Raw genomic sequence first — 5,668 nt, 5'->3', positions numbered from 1 at the left:
AATCCAAGTGTCGCCTACATGCTATGGCAGTCCCTTGTGCAAAGGGAGTAAAATTGTTGTAAACTTTAAACATGTTCAGTACAGAAAAATCGTCTATGGCTACCTCTTGTAAGAGGGCCACATCAATAGACGATTTAGTGAGAAAGTCATTGAGAGCAATTATTTTGGTCTTACTTTGCATTTGATTCAAATTTATAGATGCCAAGGTAAATGTTTGCATGATTAGAACTGTCCACAAAAGAAAACTAAACTTACTTACATTCTTCAACATTACTAAACTCTAATTTCTGCCTAGAATGCATTAACTATGCTTTCCACTAAATAAATCTGGGGTAAGTTTGTTACTCGTCGAAGGTTTCTCTTTAATTACATTTCCTGAATTACTTGTTAAACTACCCTTTGAAACATCTTGTTTTGGGGTACCAGGTTCTACTCTAAATTCGTTATGAACTATTGTGGAACTTACGCATTCATTATTTTTCTTCTTCTTTCTACGTAGCACCATGGACTCTTCCGCCACTGACCGTAACCTTGATACAGATCTTGACCGTGATTTCCTAGGAGAGGTAACTACGGGGAATTCTGCCTCCGCGAACAAAGCACTTGGGGGTGGGGGCGGGGGTATGTGATGCATCTCCTCTGCAGTGGTCAATGTTGGCTGCTCCATCTCTTCCCTTCCTGTTGGTGCATTCTTCTCACTAACTTCCTGTCTGGTACCTGTCTCCTCGTCGGTGATTCTGGGGCTATCCGTGTTCCCTCCATTGTTATCTCCTGACGCTGGGACTTCTGCAACTAACGGAGCTGAATCTCTGGGTTTAGTCCGTACGGGTAGCACAGTTGGTTCATATACCATCGGTACATTGTCAGCGGGTATATTAACCGGACCCCTGCGGGGCTGGTTCCCTGGGGATCGACGCTTAGGGCACTGAGCAACTACATGATCCTCCCCCGAACACGCGAGGCACGTACGCACCTGCCCAGGGTATGTTACCCAATAAGAGTCTCCATTCATTGTTACATATGAGGGTATGGGTTTACGTAGTATCATTTTTATCAAGACACGTCCAGTTCGAGTAGGGTAAATGTGATTTGCAGAGTATGTCTCGTCTTCAATTTTTAACACTTCCCCATAAGACCTCATGACACGACTTATCACTTCTGCACTTAATTCAATTGGGACTACATGGATTCTGACGATTACATGTCGCTGGTGGGCCCATTCTACTTCAACTTTATGATCACCATCTACGTCACATTTAGTAACCGTTCTCCTACCACTTTTGTCGCAAATTTCACGTACAAACACTTACGAAAGTAATCTATTTCAAAACTGAGCACTTGGTTCGTAGGCACTTGGTAGACATCATGAAACCATCGATGAAAATCCAATGACGTAGGTCGCGTTTTGACCTCACGGAAAACAAATTTCAAGGTGTTTTCTCTTTGTGTATTCATCGTGAACTATTTCATCGTATCTTCACTGGCTCACGGTAATTGTAGTCAAAACCTCGCTTGCACTCCAAAGGAAAAAAGAACTAACACAACACTAGCAAACCGTATACGGCCCTAGCTAACTCGGACAGTTCGATCACTAAGCCTTCTCACGCGAAGAGCGGAGCTCGCTACGAACTGATACAAGCACGAGCTGCAGGCAGACTGCAACCTTGAGCATGGTAGTCAGACGCGTTACCGACTGAGCCATCGCGGCCACTTCTTTCAACAGACGAGAAAATTTGTTTCCGTTAATTGTATGCATTTTAGCGGTCATTTCTTACCTGCGCAGACGGCAACACCTACACTGCATCAAATTACGTAACATAGTCCATCCTTCGGAACATCAATACTTTGCAACAACTATGAAAGCACTTCGAAAACTTACAAACTTGAAACATTGGCACCGACAGGGTTTGTCACGTCTTCCTTTCTTGTCTAAGATCGCGGCATTCTTTTACTTTCACATATCCGAAGTGTTTCCATCTTTAAGGAAAAAGTCTGAATACATGCTCGAATTATTTTAGTAGCGGTGAGTAGACCAAGTGGCCGGGTTCACGGCCCGAAAGTGGAGCTCGGTGGAGCTCGCCTTAATGGATTTCTCTCGTAAGGCACGAGCTCCATTTTCTCGCAGTGTTGCCAACTCCTCACTCGAAAAAATCACCAAGGTTTTTTTTTGGGTCTAACCTAGCCTAAAGCAAGGAGCTGGCAACACTGCTTGAGGCTTGCCATGCATGATGTGCTATACACACGTGCGTGCGCTGGTGCCTTTTATTATTTTTCGTATTGTGAGTAGTAGGTGGAATGCTTCGTCCTGGGCCTGCCCTTTGACCTACTTTTTATTTTTGGCCCTTTTACGCACTAAACTAACCTACAATGAGAGAAAAAAATGGACAGAAAAAGCTCTAGCATCACTTTTTAAGCTATTTTTTATGCTAACTCGTTTTTTTGACCTACATTTGAAATGACTTACGACATTTTGCTATAAGGCTGCCTCCCTCTTACTGTCATCTCGGGTGAGGCGTAGCCTTTTACAGTGTATGTTAACGTCACTAGCAGTGTAGCCAACTCGGCGTAGCCTTTTATGGTGTATAATTTTTTAGTGTGTGTGAGTGTACATGTGTTGCCAACTCGGCGTAGCTTTTTTGGCTGTATGTTAACCTCACAGTGTTGCCAACTCGGCGTAGCTTTTTGGGTGTATGTTAACCTCGCAGTGTTGCCAACTCGGCGTAGCTTTTTGGGTGTATGTTAACCTCGCAGTGTTGCCAACTTGGCGTAGCTTTTTGGGTGTATGTTAACCTCGCAGTGTTGCCAACTCCTCACTCGAAAAAAAAAAATCACCAAGGTTTTTGAGTCTAACCTAACCTAAAGCATGGAGCTGGCAATCTTGCTTGAGGCTTGCTTTGCAGTGTTGCCACTTTACTCGAAAAGTTACCAAGGTTTTTTTTTTGGTCTAATCTAACCTAAAGCTGGCAATTTTGCTTGAGGCTTGCCACAGTACATAAAACAATTTGCCAACCTACTGGTTTGCCATAGCTTTTTACAAAAAAAAAGAGAGGGAAGAGAGGGAAGAGTTAAACAACCGACAATGTTGCTAATATTTACCTACAGCTTTTTTTACTTGACAAGGGCTTAGCCAATTTATATACTGGCGTAACATACACTGGGCAAGAGAGCCGGCAACAAATATATACTGCCGTAAAAGAGATGGATGGATGCCAACACAGTATGTGTGTGCGTGTGTATAGCATTAACTGGTGTTGGCAACCCACTTACAACTAAAAAAATAGAGATGCCAATGTTGCTGTAAGATAAAAAGAGAAAGACTTGTAACCGGTAGCAGTGGTGAGCAAATGCGTCTTATCGTAATTTTCTTCCAAGTTTTGGGGGCCAAATGTTTATGTATATGATTTTTGCAAACCTACCTCTCTCGGGAACACGATGTGCCGCACACACACATATGCGCGCGCTGGCGCCTTTATTATTTTCGTATTGCATACAATATTTATTGTGTTTTTTTTTTCTATCTACAATCATATTTTTCTTATATATTTTTTTTATTTTTTTATAGAGTTGATTAAAGCACATATTTGAGGAGGACAACGCCACCTATATATAAATAAACCCTTCGAATTAACACTAATTAGAATTACCTTACAAAATTTTTCTCATAAGGCATTTTTGTTTTGTAAACACTTTACCACCAACAGATCATATATAAATAAACATACCCCGAAAAATGCGCTCCATGAAAAGTTGCCCTGTTTGCAAAAGAACCATATCAAGCCAACATTTTGCAAGACATTGTCGCACCTGCGTGCCAGGCAAGCATTTGGCTGCCACCGAACTCTGTTCCGGATGCAATAAACATATCACAATTGCGTATGCCAACAAGCATAAGCTTACTTGTCTAAGCGACAGTACATCTGAGGCTCAACCGTCGACCAGCTCCACCAAGAGGAAGGCAGAAGCAACCTCCATTAATGCACCACTCGCCAAATGCGTCAAGCCTGCGATAAAAGCAGACCAGTCTGCTTTCCAGCGTTCGTTAGAGGATTTTTGTTTTATTTCGGAGGGTTCATGCGACGTGCGTAGCTTTTTGGAGAACGTGCAAGCGCAAATTATTTCCGTTCTTGGCGATGCGCTTGCAACGCACTCCACTAAATTCTACGCATCGCTACGTTGTCAGTACAAAAAGCCGTCTGATGAAATTTACAGCTTCTGCCACAACACCAAGGCGAAGACGCTGCATCTGGCGGATGTCGAAAACCTAGAGGTTATCTACAACAAGTTTGCCGAGGAGCTGGTGGCAAAGCAGGAGGATCATCAAGCCAAGGGCTCGGGGGGTTCGCTGTGCGGCGAGCCTCACGAACTGTGCGTCAAACTTTGCAAGTTTGTGCCTCTCTCCGCCTCCAGCTACGTCCCCTTACCACCTACGATTGTGGATAAAAAGGCTGTCCTGAACATCCAAAATAAAGATAACAAGTGCTTCGTATGGTGTGTGCTTGCAGCATTGCACCCTGACCACACCCACCCATACCGAGTTAACCACTACCTACCCTACGAGCCAGAGCTGGAAGATGCGATGGCTGGGATCGACTACCCGGTGAAGGTCTCAGACATTCGCAAGTTCGAGGCCCGTACACACAACCCTCGGTTGGCCATCAATGTTTATGGCCTCACCGACAAAAATGTGGTGTACCCTATCCGGGTGAGCGACGTAGACGACGACGGTGCGCAGGAAATTCACCTTCTGCTCATCAAGGACGAGACCCACCACCATTACACCCTCATCCGTTCCCTCTCTCGACTTGTTTCGAGCCAACGGAGCGAAGACAAAACCCACATAGAAGTTTGTTGCAGGTGCTTGTCTATATTTCGTAATCGGGAACAGCAGGATTACCAGCGCATCAGAGGTTGCAACATCGCTGCCGAGAAGCTTGCTAACCACAAGCTCTCCTGCAATGCCAACAAGCCTAGGGTGCCAGTCTTGCCCGAACCTGGCACCATGATGCGTTTCAAAATGCACGGTGCCATGGTAGAGCACCCCGCCATCATCATCGCGGATTTCGAGGCCTTCCTCAAACCCCTGTCCACTTGCGATCCCGATCCCGAAGTTTCCTCCACCACCCCATACCAACTCCACGAGGCCTCGAGTTACGCCTACGTTGTGGTGCGTCGGGACCAGCACATCGCCCCCAAGCCCTACGTGTACCGTGGCCCCGACGCAGCCAAACACTTCCTCAAAAGGATGGTTGTCGAGGCCATCGAGATAGGGAAGATATTGTCGACCCCCAAGTCTATGCTCCAACTGTCCCCCGACGATCAACGTAGACACGACGAGGCCATCGCTTGCCCTGTCTGCGTTGAGGAGTACACTGCCAAAAACCATAAAGTCCGACACCACGATCACTTTAACGGTAGGTACGTTGGTCCTTGGTGCGACAACTGCAACCGCTTGGCCCGGGACCCGCGCTTCATCCCTGTGTTTTTTCACAATGGTTCGGGGTACGACTTTCACCACCTGATCAAGCATCTTGGGTACGACGACATGCGAATCAACGTTCTCGCCGAGAACGAGGAGCGTTACATCAGTGTGAGCAAATGGGTTCAAATCCCAGAATTACGCTCTACCGTCGAGCTTCGCTTCCTCGACTCCCTGAGGTTCCTCTCGGCT

The sequence above is a fragment of the Lepisma saccharinum genome, chromosome 30 (assembly GCF_977018435.1).
Source record: "Lepisma saccharinum chromosome 30, izLepSacc3.1, whole genome shotgun sequence".
NCBI classification, from domain to species: domain Eukaryota; kingdom Metazoa; phylum Arthropoda; class Insecta; order Zygentoma; family Lepismatidae; genus Lepisma; species Lepisma saccharinum.
Note: the sequence above shows the minus strand (reverse complement) of the source record.